Source organism: Mirounga angustirostris, unplaced genomic scaffold, assembly GCF_029215605.1.
Source record: "Mirounga angustirostris isolate CCGP_5_RB_7025 unplaced genomic scaffold, mMirAng1.0.hap1 SCAF_3, whole genome shotgun sequence".
Classification (NCBI taxonomy): domain Eukaryota; kingdom Metazoa; phylum Chordata; class Mammalia; order Carnivora; family Phocidae; genus Mirounga; species Mirounga angustirostris.
The window spans coordinates 193,890,153-193,906,210 of record NW_026991711.1 but is presented as its reverse complement, the minus strand read 5'-3'; positions in this window follow the sequence as shown (position 1 = coordinate 193,906,210).

The window sequence follows — 16,058 nt, the reverse complement described above, 5'->3', positions numbered from 1 at the left end:
GCACCTGGGTGGCTCAGTCCATTAAGCGTCTGACTCTTGATTTCGGCTCAGGTCATGATCTCACTTTTGTGAGATCAATCCCCACATCAGGCTCCACGCTCAGTGTGGAGTCTGCTTGAGATTCTCTCCCTCCCCCTCTGCCCCTCCCCACCCTCTTTCTCAAATAAATAAATAATTCTTAAAAAAAAAAAAGCACTAAACTGAGGCGTCATTGTTCTCCTCCACGCATGGCTCCCCCCAGGTCACAGCCGCCTAAAGTGACATGCACCCGTGAAGCCCCCTGGGGCCGTTAACAGGGGTCCATCCCTTCCACAGACCCCCTGCTTCATGGATTTATGGGCATCTCCACCCACTGGAGTAGGGCAGGAGAGCAATTTCACCAAGACAGGATTTGTCAACACTCAGGGCAGCTCGGAGAAGGCTCCGTTTGCTTGGTTCCGTCCATTAGCCGCCCAGAGCCATGGGGGATGAACTTCTGAACTAGAGTCCAGTGCAGAGGCCATGGCAGAAGGCTCCGGAATGGTGGAGCAGGAAGGGGTCAGCCCGGGACTGCCTCTCGCCACACGGTTGGGACACAGCAGTCAGGAACACAGCCCCTGACTTGGGGTCCAGGCTCCTGGTTCACTTTTTCTGTAGCTTTGGAGAAAACACTGTATTTCCTCACCAGCCCTTGGCGCCTCCCACCCTGGCTCTGTCTCAGCACATCGGCATGCACCACCACACGTCCCCCTCCCCCTGCCTGCTGGGTGCCTGGTGATCCTGACACCCTGCCCAGGGCCCTGCAGGAGCCGTGAGCTCGGAGGAAGGGCTCAGGTGCGGACCGAGCCCCGCGTCCCCTCAGAACGGCGCCTGCAGTTAGAGGACATTCCCACGGGGCCACCCCAGGCAGGGCATTAACATTGACACATTGCTGCCGCCCAAACTTCCGCAATTCAGTTCGCTCCTGTCCCTAAAATGTCCCTACAGCCAAAAGACGCAGTCAAAATCACATGTCACATTCAGTTGTCAATTCTCCTGAGTCTCCCTCCACCTGGATGAGTTTCTCATCTGCCCTTGGCTTTAATGACCTTGACATTGGTCAGGCCCCCAGGCCAGTCACTTCACATTCGCCCCTCTGCCCCTCCGTGTGGACTCCTCTGATGTTCCCTCCAGGATGTTGGATCCAGGCACCTTGTGGGGCAGGCGGGGCAGGCAGCGCACCTGGCCTTCCTGCCGCATCCTGCCCGAGGCGCGTGCTTTTGGTTTGCTCGTCATGGACAGTATTCACTTCGGTGCTTGGTTGAGCTGCCGTCCACCAGGCTTCCAAACTGTAAAGATACTGTGTTACTATGTTACTATATAACTGTGAAATGTCCTGTGTAATTAGTACATATTTTGTGGAAGATTCTTGGAACAGTGTACGTATCCCGTTTCTCCTCAGAGTTGCCATGAACTCATTTATTTATGTTGGTGTAGACTCCGTGTCTCCTGCCTCACTCCAGAAGCCCTAATCCAGCGCTGCTCATTGTAATGCTAAGTGGCTACAGATCGGGTGGGGGCTGCTAGGAGGGGCGTCATGGGGGCGGGGGTGGGAGGGCGGGAGAGAGCTGGAGTTGACTGTCTGGGGAGGAGCAGTCTTCCTGGCCGGCAGGCAGCTCGATGCAGCTCAATGTGGCCACGGATCCCAGGGAGCAGCAATGGTGCTGCAGAAGACCATGGCCCCCCTGGGGGCTACAGTGCTCCCAAGTGGCAGACGCCCTGTCCCTACAGAGAACGCCTGGCCCCGAGCCCCAGCAGGCACCTTGAGAATGTTGCCCATGTCAGGAAAGAATTTAGGCAGTAAAGGGCTCCAGAGAAAGCTTCCCTCTGCATACTCAAACGGAAGGCTCAGGAACGCTTGCTCAGGGAAGGAACTCAGCCCCTCAGGGGGTAGGTCTGGGATCAGAACTGACTTGCTGAGAAGCCCCCGGGTCCCCCACCACCTGCATCTGCCTGAACCTTCTCTTGGCAGAGGTCATTGCTCACACCCAGCCTGGCCCTGCCCTGGACCCCGGCCCTGAGCCCCCATCACAGCTGCTCCTAATGTGGATCCCCTCTCTGAAACAACACTCATCCCTTCCCACCTGGGCCCAGCTATCCCAAACCCCGCACTGTCTCCCGGTGGTCTGTGCACCGAGCCCACCCCCAGCTCCCTCCCTCTGCTTCATTCTAAGCCCTCTCCAGAGCCCTCCTGAGAGCCCTCACATGGGGAAGCCTCGTGAGCATTCTGCCCAGCCCACCGCTACTCCCCTGCAGAAGCTGCTCCCAGAGCTGCGGGCTCCCCTCAGGATGCCCCTTAGGGTGGCCGTGCCTCTCCTCCCCATCCTCCCTCCCCTCCCCCCAGCTCCCTCAGGATTCTCCCCCAGCTGGCCCTGCTCTTCTCGTCCTCCCCCTTCTACCCTACAGGCTGGCAGAGCCCCATCCCCAAACATAGGACCCCCTCGAGCTAACCCAGCACCTTCCCAGCCAAGGCCATGGCCCTCCTCCATGTGCCCCTGCCACCAAGGGTCAGGAGCACCTCAGCACCTCCTCTGCGCCCCACGGAGGCCTGCTGGGCCGTCCCACGATCGCCTGCCTGGCACGGATGCCAGGAGCGGTGGGCCTGCCTCCATCGGCCTGCCTGCCTGCAGCGAGGCCTGAGATCCAGGCTGGGACACCTGCAGGCAGAGGGGGTGGGTGGGGGCTTGAAGAGCAGGCACGCGGAGCCATCCGGGGACAGCATCGACTCCAGGGAGGAAGCTGTGCGTGTCAGCTGCCCCGGAGACCTTTCTGTGGAAGAGCTCTGGAGGACGAGAAGGGCCGCCTGTGGGCCCTGAGCACCCCTGGGGCATGTGAAGGACTCTGTGCACTCGATCGGCCCCGCTGGAGGTCCAGCCACCAGCCGGGGGCAGCCCCGCAGAGGGCTGACTCCCCTGGGGCGGCCAGCGCTCCCACGGCGCCCTCCACCCGCCCCCCCCCCCCCCAGCAGGAAGAGCCAGCGCCATCTCGGCCTCCACTCTCTCAGACTTCTGGTACCAGGCGCTGGGGGACACCTTCCCGAGACCCGATCTCCTTCCCCTTTCTGACACTATCCGCCGAACCAGCACGGGAGCGGGAGGACTATTCCTTCGAGCTCGTCCCCACCCAAGGACAACAAGGATGGCAATTTACCCCTGCCTGGAAGTGACCGCACACCTCATACACGGGTCCCACAAGACCCTCGCCGAAGACCCCCTACACAGTCCCCAGCTGCCCACCACACGGCCATGGGCAGCAGAACAAAGGCAATGGACTGAACTCGTTGTTGGTAAAATGTCGCGGTTTGGTTTGTTTTGTGTAAAATTTACAAAACCGCAGGATTGTCTGAGCACAGCTCTGGAGCCCCAGAGCTCTGGAGCGGGTCCTCGCAAGTTCAGCCGCGTCAGCCACGAGAGGTCAAGTAGTTTGCCTCGCAGGGAATCCCCTTGGGGAGCCAGTCATATGAAGTAGGACTGGCGGGTGTGCCGTACGGCTTGCAATGTTTCCGGCATCTCCGCATAGAGTGCCGAGGCCCCGGACATGGCCTGGCTGTTCATCAACACGGTTGCTGAGGACACGCGGCTTTGGGCGTCCCCTCAGAGCAGGAGTCTCACTTCCCACCAGTTTGCCCCCGGGGATGTGGGACAAGGTCTTGAGACATCTTGGGTTGTCCTGACTGGGGTCTAGGGGATGGAGGCCAGGGAAGCTGCTCACCACCGCGCCGCACGCAGGACGGCCCCATCATGGAGAGTGAGTCCGGCCGACGTCCACAGTGCCGAGGCTGAGAAGCTCCACGCCTCAGGATGATCAGCTGCTGGGAAGAACACACGACTTGGACATATGTGTCGCTCAGTGCAGTTGTGTGTGAACGTGTGTGGTCGGAGTCTGTCCGTAGCATGACAAACATCAGCAGCGCCCGGGATGCACACAGCACCCGGCTGGGCGGGCAGGGACGCGGAGAGGGTCTGTCCAGGATGCACACGGCCCCCGGCTGGGCGGGCAGGGACGCGGAGAGGGTCTGTCCAGGATGCACACGGCCCCCGGCTGGGCGGGCAGGGACGCGGAGAGGGTCTGTCCAGGATGCACACGGCCCCCGGCTGGGCGGGCAGGGACGCGGAGAGGGTCTGTCCAGGATGCACACGGCCCCCGGCTGGGCGGGCAGGGACGCGGAGAGGGTCTGTCCAAGCCAGGCTGTTAACACTGAGCGTTTGCTCCGAGGAAGGAAATGGAGGGTAAGGGGTGCGGTATTGTCTTTTTTTCTTTTTCTCACTTTAAAAATATTTCATTTGTAACGTATACCCATTATTTGGCCTGCTTGTGGAGTGCGAGGCAGACGTCTCCCTGGGAGCAAAGCAGGAGGGGAGGCTCTGCTTTCAAGGTCACAGCCATCCAAGGAGACAGGTTTAGTGTGTGTTTCAAAGGCATCTCCAGCCCTTTAATTCTGAGATGCTGGTCTTGGCCCCGCTGGGCTCCTGCCCAGCGTGAGCCCCCCAGCTCCCCACATCCCGGGCTCACAATACCTGCTTCTGGGATGAGTCAACGAATCTAGGACAACCAGCTAGAAGTGAAACTGGAACCTGCTCTTTTATCAACCTATTTCCAAAACCAACACCAGGGAAGAAAGAACCAAAAAGGCAGAGGGAGGAGGCCAGGTGGGCAGCCCGCCAGGAGCTGGTGCCCAGCTCCCAGCAGAGCCCCTCAAAGGCGAGAGAGCCCGAGGAGCCCCCGATGGCGGCGGGATGGGGCCATGCTGCCCAGACGCCTCAGCCAGGCTGAGAAACACGCTGAGCCCTGGTTCCCATAAATCCGGCTTTTATGTGGCAATGAATAGGGGTAAACAATGGATCTATTTCAGGCCGCAGGGAAACTAGCTCAGCCTGGGTCCCTTTCCTGCAATTAGGAGCCTCAACATGGCGAGTCCTGGAATCCCCTGCCTGGCCTGTGAGCCGCACAAAGACAGCCACCTGCTTGGGTTTGGGGGAGGAGATTCCGCCGTGCGCTGGGGTCTGTTGCTGGCAGGACCCCCTCCCCAAACCACAGGAGGAAGTACAGTTGGCAGCCCGAGCTGCCTGCAGGACCCAGCTGGTGGTCACTCTCCCATCACCCCATCTCCGTGAGCACAGAGTTGGCCCCTGGCCTTGGGTGGTCTCTCCCAGCTTCTCCCAGAATGGGTACCCCTCCACTGCCCCCTCATCCACGGTGACCAGCCTCTGCTCAAATTCTGCCACTGAAGCAAACCCACCCTTGCAGACATCTTGAAAGTAATGTCTACTTCCACCAGCCACCGTCACTGCACTGCCCCTGGTGGGACACCAGGCACCCACCCACCCCCAAGGGTGGACACCGTGCGTGTGCCGGGCGCAGCCAGATCGAGTAAGTCAGCCACTCCTACACGACAGTCCCCACCCCACGGTCTGAAGTGGCACAGGATCCAGTCCTTCTTCCCCGAGGCGAAGGTCCCTGTGAAGTGCCTGTTCTCCAGACTCTCATCTCCCCAGCCCCCGCCCCCCGCCCTGCGCAGGTGAGGGCTTCAGAGGGGACCTTAGCATCACACTGTCCTCACTCAGCAACAGGCCAGACTGGCTCCCTTGCATCACGCCCCATGCCCCACCTATGGAGAGAAATGCTTCCAGCCTGTCCCTCCCCAACTCCCAGCTTTACCTCTCAGATACAATCATGTTCACCTCTATTAGCTGTTCTTCTGCTCTTCACCCTACATATTTCCAAAGAATAGGTTTATACTTTGTCATGATTAATTCTGTGTGTCACCTTGACCAGCCCATGGTACCCAGTTGTTTGCTCAAACACCAATCTAGATGTCACTATGAAGGAATTTTTAATTTTTTTATTATTTTTTTATTTTTTATTTTTTTAAAGATTTCATTTATTCATTTGAGACACAGAGATACAGAGAGAGAGAGCATGAGCAGTGGGAGAGGCAGAGGGAGAGGGAGAAGCAGATTCCCCGCTGAGCCAGGAGCCCGATGTGGGGCTCGATCCCAGGACCCTGGGATCATGACCCAAGCCAAAGGCAGACGCTTAACCATCTGAGCCGCCCAGGCGCCCCATGAAGGAATTTTTTTAAATGAAAGCGGAAGACCTTCCCTAATGTGGGTGGGCCTCACCCAATCAGTTGAAGGATTGAAGAGGAAAGACTGGGAAAGAGGGAATCCTGCTCCTTATGGCCTTTGGACTCAAGCTGACACATCAACTCTTCCCTGGCTCTCCAGCCTGCCCTGCAGATTTCAGACTTGCAAGCCCTCACAATCACCTTAACCAATTCCTTAAAATAATTATTTCTCCCTTTATCTCTATATTCACATCCTGTTGATTCTGTTTCTCTGGAGAAACTTGTCTAATACACAGCCTTGTTGTGGGCAGCCTCTGAAATGGTCCCCAGTGACTCCCGACTCCTGGTGTGCATGCCCTTGAGCCATTCCCTCCCCTTGAATGTGGGGGGGGACCTAGTGATGGATTCTAATAGAGACAGTATGGCAGGTGTAATGGGATGCATGTCTAAGATTAGGTTATAGAAAGACCTCCATTTGCTCACCCTCTCTTGTGCTCTTTCTGGAGTCAGAACCTTCCCTCTAAGGGAATGCAGCAGCTGCAGTGTGAGTTACCCTATGGAGAGGCCCTTGTGACAAGGACTAGAGGGAGGCCTCTAGCCAACATCCTTTAGGGATTTGAATCCTGGCAACAGTGCTGTGAGTGAGGTGGGTACTTCCCTAGTGAGGCCTTCAGGAGACTGCAGACTCAGTTGATGCCCTGTGAGAGATCTGTAGTCAGAAGACCCCACTGTCCTGAGCCTGGATTCCCAACCCACTCAAACGGTGGGGTAATAAACATTTTTTAGTTGAAGGTCTGTTGTTTTGGGCCCATACACTTTGGGGTGACTCACTTCACTGGGATAGGAAACTAATACCCCCCTGTTCCTTTACATTTAGACCTTATCTGCTGAATATTGCTGTTTCCCACTGTTTTCCCTTCCCATTCCTCCCAACACAGCCATATCAAAATTTGGGTAAAATTAATGCCCAAGCCTCACAGGGTTATGACCATGTAAAGGAAATTTACTTCTGAGCTAAAGAGTGCATCCTGATGATACTACTATGTTCTCCATCCATTTTTCCCAGAGCTGGCTATTGCCTTGCTTTTATTTATTTATTTTTAAAAAGTTTAGTTTTCTATGTACCATTTCACAATTCAAGTGCTCAAACAGAATTTTTAAATGCCATCAATACTTTTCCAAATGCTCAAATGTGTCAGATAATGTACTGTTTTCATTTTCCTTTCCTTATGACGTCTCCCCCCAGGACCCTTGATCTGTCGTCTGGAGTCCTGGCTCCCTAGATCTGCAGCACACCCATCACTCTGGGGCTTCCCTTCACCTCTCTCTGGGGCTGTGCAACCTATGTCCCGTATTCCATGGTTTCTCTGTGCAACGTGCCACTGAAACACAGGCCTAACTGCTCCCCAAGGAAGAGAACATATTCCAGTCTTTACAGGTCTGAAATATCCACATAATCTCCCGATAGTTGGCTGATGGAGTTTTTAGGTGCAGGGTCCTGGTTCCCTTCCAGACACTGGCAGGGGTGGGGCACCTTGAAGTGTCTCCCAGCCATCCAGAGATCGGATGCCATTGGAATTCTCCTTCCTTTTATATGGTTTGCCCACAGTTTGGAAGCCTGTAGGCTTTTCTTTTTGTCTCCAGTGTCTTGAATTTTCCAAAGTTGTGCCTTCTTGTGGGTCTTTCTTTTCCACGGGACGGGGTAGGGAGGGAACACTGTCTTCCTGCGTGCTCACTCTTCGTCGCTGGAACTTTTCTTGTGTTACTGTCATGTTGTTCATGTAGGACTTCCTGAACTGACCTGCTAACATCCCACCTTCCTTCTGCTACTCTACATGTTTTTGTCTTTTCATCTTATTTTATCAGAGGTTTTCTCCACTCTATCCTTCTGCCTTTCTGTTGATTTTTAACATTTAGATGATTATATTTTGAATTGTCAGTAATTTCGGAATGCTACTTTTGCTGTGATGCCCTCTTTTGTTCCACGGAGGCACCATCTTACCCAAGCCTGATAACATTCACACATTAAGCCTTTCTTCCCCTGATCCACTAAATTTGGGCTCACACCTTTAATCTTGTTGATATCAATAGTAGCTAACACCAGGGGCTTCCTGGACATTATCCCATCACTTTGCCCATTTCCCAGATGAGAAACTGAGGCATAGAAAGAGTGTGTGCCCTGCTTAGTCTCATAATCTGTCAGAAATTAGGCCAGACTCATAGGTAGTGGGGTCCCTTCCGAGCCTGGATTCTGACCATTGGGCCATCCTGCCCCCAGCTGGGGCCAGCCAGAAACACCGAGCCCTTCACTCCTGCACATCCAGCTGCCAGGATGGATGAATCTTCATGGTTCTCCTGGCAACATTCCCTCTGCACTGGTCTCCCTGAGGCCCACTCTCTACCTCTCCAGAACACAGGTCCTTCTAGCCAGCCTAGAGGGACACAGGGGCGGGGCCAGGGACCCGTACAGAGGCTGGGAAGTGGTAGTGATCCTTGTGCAGAGCATCACCGAGCTGGGAAGGACGCTCTGTGTCCCATTGCACTGTCCATGCCTGGCGTCGTCTGTCACTCGGGGAGAGGATGGGGAGCTCAACAGTAAGGCTCAGATGACAGGGAAGCTACCGTTTGTTGAGAGCGTCCCACGTGCCAGGACCTGCCCCTTCATTCCCCTTCCCGGCCTGAGCATATCAGTGCCCGAGCGGACATTTACAGATGAGGATACTGAGGTCTGTGGGCACCAAGTAACTTGCCCAGAGCCTCACAGAAATCAGCTAAGATGCTCTCCCCTTAACAAACACTTGTGATCTGAAACCAGCTCTGAGTCTCCTAGCCCCTGAGCTGGGAAGGAGCTGGCTGGGGTTGGGTCAGGGGGCGCATGGCTGTGCCTTTGGGGAAGGCCCCGACACAAGGATCTCTTGGCTCTTCTTGGGTCTTAGAGAGAGGTGCAGCTTTCGAGGATGCTGCCCTGGGTGCCAGTGGTTGGGAGGAGCCTGCCTTTTGTCACTTGCCCGCTGGACCCAGGACCTAGCATGAGATGCCCTGGGCAGCCAGGCCCAGCCCAAGATCCTGAACTGGAAAAGGGTTGGGAAGAAGCAGATGGGTGTCTTGTTGGGGGCTGATGATTGTGCTTGTGGGGCGTTGGGAGAGCTGCGTTTGATGTGCTTCGGTCTAAGCAGCTGTCACCTTCCGGGGGAGCAGAGCAGGGCTCAGGACAGAGCTCTCATCCTCTGGGACTTCTCACCCACCCCAGCCTCTGTGTCCTGGTAATGAAGCAGGACCAGTATGCGAAGGCTCCTAGAGCCTCACAGTGGGCCCGGGTGACACAAGATACCTGCCTCCCTCCGAGGTCCTGGATCCCAGAGGCAGGGACCCCTGCATGCTCTGTGCATGCACCCCCTGACCTCACCGGCCAGCCCCTCGTTTCCCCTGGGAGAGGCTAGGGGACTGTGGAGCAGGTTGATGCCAGCCAGGGGTTGAGAGGCCAGAAGACGCGGAGTCCTCCCTGGATGCAGAAACACGGACTAAAGAAGGGTCTGTCCTCTGGGGTATGTTTTCTTGATCAAAGCAGAGGCACTAATGCAGGGGAAGCTCTGGGCACTAGGAACGTCCCACCCTGCCACCGAGGTGGGACCAGGCCTGGGCATAGGTCAGCCAGTGAGCTGTGTGTCAGAGCCTGGCCCACTTTCCTCTATTATACACCTCCAGACAAACTTCCAGAGGAGCCAACTCTTTGAGATCCTGCTGTGGTCCGACTGTCACCCTGGCAGGGGTCACACTTTCCAGCCTGGAGGTCGGGACTCTCTTTCCTCCTCCAGGCCCCCTGGGCCCCTTCCCTCCCCTGGGAACCCCCCACCCTTCCCCCAAGCCCCTGACACTCCCCACAACCTCCCTCAGACCCCCAAAGTCCCTGCATCTCTCCATAGTCCCCACATCCCCCTACAGTCCCTACATCCTGCCCACAGCCCCCCACACTCCCCACATCCCTCCACAGTCCCCACATCCTCCCACAGTCCCTACATCCTCCCCACAGCCCCCCAGAATGCCCACATCCCTCCAAAGTCCCCACATCCTCCCCACAGCCCCCCACAGTCCCCACATCCTCCCCACAGCCCCCCACAGTCCCCACATCCCTCCACAGTCCCCACAGCCCCCCACAGTCCCCACATCCCTCCACAGTCCCCACATCCCCCTACAGTGCCCACATCCCTCCCACAGTCCCCACTTCCCCCTACAGTCCCCACATCCCCCTACAGTCCCCACATCCCCCCACAGTCCCCACATCCTCTCACAGTCCCCATATCCCCCCACAGTCCCCATATCCCTCCATAGTCCCCACATCTCCCCACAGTCCCAAATCCCCCTACAGTCCCTACATCCTCCCCACAGTCCCCCACAGTCCCCATATCCCTCCCACAGTCCCCACATCCCCCTACAGTCCCTATATCCTGCCCACAGCCCCGCACAGTCCCCACAGCCCCCCATAGTCCCCACATCTCCCCACAGTCCCCACAGCCCCCCACAGTCCCCACATCCTCCCCACAGTTCCCACATCCCTCCCACAGTCCCCACATCCCCCCACAGTCCCCCCACAGTCCCCACAGGTCCCACACAGCCCCCCATAATACCCCCACACCCCCCAACAGACCCCACAGTCCACCACAGCCCCCTGCAGTCCACCAGGCCTAAAAGAAACTCAAACCCACTCTCACCAGGCCAAGAACCCAACTGCTGTCCACTGTAAGCCCTTTCCTGTTGTACTTCTGGGAACATGAGGGAGGGTTTGGGGTTCAAGGGAGCGGGTTTTACCTGGATTCTCTAGTGAGCCTTTCAGACTCAAATGGGTGTTTGGGATCCCCTAAAGGAAAAGTGTCCACCCACGTGTGCAAGGTGGTCTTCGCCCTGCGTTTACTCACTGCTCATGGAACGAGATTCGGGAGGGAAGGGCTGGCGTCAGGACCAGAACCCGGAAGCACACCGTTGTGGCATTTTCTCCCAAGCTCTCTGCCCAATGGACTTCCGCCCCCTGCCCGTGCCCACGTCGGGACGGTGGCCCTCTGTGCCCACGTGGCTCTCGTAGCCTCCGGCCATCAGGACCCAGAACCCAGAGCTGGACCAACATCAACTTGAGCAACATTCCAGCAAGCCGCTGTCCTGCGCCGCAGTCAATCTCAACGAGTCCCTGGGTTGTTTTCCAAGAGCCATGAGCTCAAAGGCCCTTTGGGCTGTCTGTGAGGGCGTCCGACCCTCCATGCCGGGCCTGTCCCTGGGCCTCCACGGCCTGCTGTTGGCTCTAGCAGGTCCCGAACTTGGAAAGCCTCAGTTCCCTCCCCCATAAGATGGAGAGGGTAGAACAGCTCGGAACTCAGCAGGAGCGAGGATTTCGGTGGGTGGTCCATGGAGGGACCTGGCGCAGAGCATCCTCTGGGAGATGTGTACTGTGCTGACACCAGGCTCTTAGCAAGCGAAGCAGGTTCTGGGTGAGGAGGGCACCCCCAGAGGTGGGAATCGTACAAAACGGGGGACTGAAACTCCTCCTCGGCTACCACATCCTCACCAATCGCAGCGATTGGCCTTCCTCACAAGTGCAGACCCCAGCGCGACTCCGTGCCCTTCGGGGACACCTGTGATGGGAAGACTGGGGAATACACGGTCCTGGGGCAGCTGCCAGCCCCTCTCTCTCCTCCTGCCCCGCAGACAGACCTCACCTGCTCTGCAGAGCCCACCTCCCACATGCTCCATGCTTCTCTGAGACCCCAGTGCTGGACACCTGCAGGGTCCCAGGGGCACCCTGCCTGCCGTGGGGGGAGTTCACCCCCATGGGCCAACCCCTAGCCAATGGAGACACAAAGCAACGGATAAACACGTCTTCTCCTGGTCTGAGGTCTCAGAAGAGCCCGGGGTGGGCACCACCTGCTCACAGCCTTTCCTGGGGCAACATGTCTGTGTTCCGACTTTCCCCTTCTGTTCACAGCCCCGCCCAGTCCTCCATCGCGGCTCCCGGGGACCGCTTCCATGCGCGCCCGCACACACTAAGATGACACTGATCAAGTCTTGGGATGTTGGGGTGTGACCCTTGCAAGCTCTCGGTACCCTGGAAGGAGGAGGATGAACAGGGAGCCCCCACATTCTGCATCTCCTGCTGTTCTCCCAGGTGGGACAGTGGGCCTCTCCAGGTCTCTGTCCTCCCATCCAGCCAGGACCACACCTATGACCTCGGGCAGGATTCTCATGCCACCTTAGTGCTGAGGCCCTGGGCTGCCTTCTCAGGGAGTATTTCCCGAAGAAGACTGGGGTGCTAGGAGCTTGGGGGTCTGGAGGCACAGAGCATCCAGCGTGGGCATGCCGTGGGGTCCAGGCACCTATGACAGCTCACGTCTAATGCCCATGTCTCTCTGCTCCGAGTCATGGGCACTGTCCCCCATGTCCCCACCCCTAGCCCCAAGCCTGAGAGCAGGGTCTCTGCCGGCAGTGGTCTGCCCCCACCGCCCCTGGCTGCATCAGGTTCTCTCTGACAAGCCCCGCCGGGCCTGCTGTGGAGACTCGGGTGTGCTGAGCCAGGAGCCCCGCGGACCGGGGGAGTTCAGGGCTGCAGCCCACTGCCCGTCCGTGTCAGGCTAGAACCTACAGCTCCAGGAGGAAGCACCTCAGAAAACCCAGAGCCAGGCAGGGACGCACAGGATGGCCAGACTTAGCAAATAAAAATACAGGCCACCCCGTTAGATGAAAGGTCAAACAGTCAATGAATACTTTTTTAGTACGGGGTCGTCCACCCTAGAATCGGGTCCCCTGCTGCTCAGCCTCACACCAGCCCCGGGCCAGGGTCTCCTGGGCTCAGGAGAAGCCCTCTCACGGACCAAACTGGGACCTGGGGTTCTCACAGATCAGCTAAAGGAAAAGATGAGTTTTCAAAAGACTCGAATGGGCCTTACACGTGTTAGCTTTCAATTTTACACTGTACCTTCTTTGACCCTCTATCCATCTTTGGGCCAACCCGCCTTCCCGCGGGCCGCACGGATTCCAGCGGGGATGGCGCCCCCTGGAGCTGACGGCCGGACGCACCGGCCGTGATCCCCGGTTTGTGTTTCGAAGGCAGGGCCCTGGGGGTTGTTAGGACGTTGGTCCCAATCTCAGCATCATCCGGCCACATCTTACTTACACTAGTCTCTGACAATGTTCATCTGGAGTGGACCTTTCCAAGGCAACTTCGTTTTCATCCACAAAACTCTCTTCACGTGAGTTCATTAGATTTTGTGATGTTTGAATCTTTTTCTTTAAAATGACAAGAACAGTCAGGAACTGTGGATTTGGGAACAAAATTCGTGAGCGTGAGAGGCGTCCCCTCACCTTGCAGGTGCTTCTTGAGGGGACGGGGATCGGGCAGTGGCTTAGAGAACAGCGCACGCAGCCCTGAGCTGGCCCAGACGCCCAGGGACAGATGAGTGAGCGGCTTGATGCTAACTGGGTGACCCAGGCGGGGCACCGACCTGCCGTGTGTTCAGCCCATCAGCCCTGTCACCAAACCCTACCCACGGGACACCGAGAGTGCTCCAGGCCCCAGACACCCGGGCACGCTCCAGGAGTCACCAGCTGGAATGCATAGCTAAGCAGGAGGGCAGTGTCACTGACTAGGGCCGGGGACATGGGACAGAGAAACTGACCGTGCACTGGGAACGGCAGAGGTTCCAGAGGGGGGCAAAGTTCCTAGGCTCAGGGAGGGGCAGAGAGGGAGGCCCCAGAGCTGAAGCTGTGCACACACTCCAGGGGCCCAAATGTGGACTGGCCAGAAGGGAGCCTGGGGGCAAGCCTGTGGCCAGGGCTGAGGGTCCCAGGACGGACCAGCTGAGCTGTGGGGAAACTTCCAGAAGCAAATTGAGGCCGCGGATGGGAGCTGAGTTGATGGTGGCTGTGGGAAGGGTCAGGGAAGAGGAACATCCGCAAGGCACAGGCAGGGGGACCCAAGTGTGCGAGGACCTCTGGCTTTAGGACTTCATAATGAACAAGGCTCTGGTTTGTGTTGGGACAGCTGGAAGAGCTGTGACCCAAGGCATCCTGCCCGCCCTTCCAGGACATCTGAGGTGGGCTGGGGACTCGCCCTCAGGGGCCCACGCCTGGGGGTTGGCCGCTCTCAGTGACCTCGGAGAGAGGCCACGCTGGTGTTCCTGAGTCAGACGGCAGAGGGCGCCCCAAGGCCTCCTAACAGGAGCCTCTGCGGCCCTGGCTGGGCAGGATGCACCCTAGGCTCCACCTGGTTCAGGTGAGGACAGAGGACAGGCAGAAGGCTCCCAAGCCAGCCACCTGGCTTGCTCCCCACCAACACTGCTGGCAGAGGCCGCAGCGCCCCTTAGCCGAGTTAGCCTGGAGGTAGATCTTGTCCACTGTGTCCACCAAGGCCCATCTTGTGCAAGCAGAGCTTCTCACTACAGGCAGGTGGGACCTTTGGAGGCCTCTGATGCATCCACAGGGAGAATCCTGTGCAGGGCAAGGGCAGGGGCTGGGTGAGCAGGGGGCCCGGGCTGCACCTGGCCCTGGTATAATAGCATCCTGCCTTTGGAGACTAGGGGCTGAAATCCCAGCTACTGAGCAGCTCTGCAGGTGGTTCTGATGTGCAGTCAGCATTAAGAACCTCTGCTTTAAACAGTGGCTCCCACAGCCTGGCCCTGAACCTGCTTAGCACCCTTGGTAACATGGCAGATGTGCAGAGTCCCAGGCCTGGCCCCGAGCTGTGAGGCAGGACTCTGAGAGGTGGGGCCCAGCCAGCTGCTAACGTGTGCCCTACAGGCGATTCTGACAGTCCCAGGTCGAGAACCTGCTCATGCCTCGAGACCTTAAATGTGCTCTGGGGGCCAGCAGCATGGGCATCTCTCGGGAGCTTGTTAGGAATGCAGATTCCCGGGCTCTCCCCCAACCTGCTAAATCAGCACCTGCATTTAACAGGATCCCTGGGCGATGTGTATGTCATGTGAGGACCGTTGCTCTAGGGAACCCACCGAGCAACAGCAATATGCCAATACGAGGCTGGCTGTGCAGAGCCCCAGTGAGCGGCACCACTGGGGGAGGGCTGCCGGGGGAGGGGGGAGGGGCCCTTGTCCGCGGGCAGAGGAGTTGGCCTCCAAGGTGGGGCCCTCCAGGTGGGGTTCTCCAGGTGGGGCCCTCCAGGTGGGGTTCTCCAGGTGGAGTCCTCCAGGTGGAGTCCTCCAGGTGGGGCCCTCCAAGTGGGGCCCTCCAGGTGGGGCCCTCCAGATGGGATCCTCCAGGTGGGGCCTTCCAGGTGGGGTTCTCCAGGTGGAGTCCTCCAGGTGGGGCCCTCCAGGTGGGGTTCTCCAGGTGGGTCCAGGGAAGGTCTGTGTATAGGCCAGCAAGGGAGAGTGGCTTGAAGTACTCGGGAAGAGAGAAAAGGTGTGGGGGTGGACATGGGGGTGGCAATGTGGTTGTGGAGGACCTGAGTGGTTGACCCAGGACAGTGGATCAGGATGCTAAGTAACACAGAGTTTTGGTGGTGGTTTTCAAAGTTTTCCCCCTTCATAAAAGTAATAAATTAAGGAAAATATGTATATCCAGTAAGAAGAAAGAAAACACACCCATAGCTCTGCCACCTGACACCATCCCTGCTCATTACTTGTAGATTTTTTCTAGGTAGTTTTTTTTTTTTTTTTCTGGATGTTATTTATTTATTTGAGAGAGAGAGCACAGAGGGAGAGGAAGAGAGCACAGAGGGAGAGGGAGAAGCAGGCTCCCTGCTGAGCAGAGAGCCCTACACGGGACTCAATCCCAGGACCCTTAGGATCATGACCTCAGCCGAAGGCAGATGTTTAGTCTACGTAGGTATTTTTTTATTATTAAGAAAATCGTTAAGATACAGTACATGTGATTTTATTTCCTTTTTTCTAACATTATAGGAATGATTAATTGCACATCATCTTTGGACACGGAGCTGTAGGTGATGGACAATGAGCCATTGCCCTCTGGTGTGGAG